Genomic DNA, 453 nt, shown 5'->3' with positions numbered 1-453 from the left:
TGTGAAGTTTGTCATCATCTTTAGATAAATTCCTTCTGATGCATTCAATACACAAATATTACGAAAGATATGAAAATATTCTTTGTTTCCAAGGAAGTCACTTATTCTGGGAAAAGGATGTATTAGACAAATTGTGATAAATTATTTGAAAATATTCAAGTGAGCTGGAAGCAAAGAATGTCCAAAGGAAGAAGAGAATCAGAAGAGTGATGAAAAAAATAAGCTAGAAGAGTGACCTGAGACGTGACCTGACAGCATCTCATGCCATGACCACCGAGTCCTGCTGTTAAATTATTTTTCTGACACATGCAGAGCATCTGATCCCTACTTTTTTTGTTGTTGTTGTTTGTTTTTTAAGAAAGAAAAATATCTATTTTGGACAAATTTTCAGGTAACTGTGCAATAGCAGTGCATAGGAAATGAGCCTGTGACCTCCAGCCAGGGTGACCCACA

The sequence above is a fragment of the Lonchura striata genome, chromosome 4 (assembly GCF_050655825.1).
Source record: "Lonchura striata isolate lonStrDom1 chromosome 4, ASM5065582v1, whole genome shotgun sequence".
Lineage (NCBI taxonomy): Eukaryota > Metazoa > Chordata > Aves > Passeriformes > Estrildidae > Lonchura > Lonchura striata.
The sequence above is the reverse complement of the archived record's forward strand: the minus strand, read 5'-3'. Positions refer to the sequence as shown.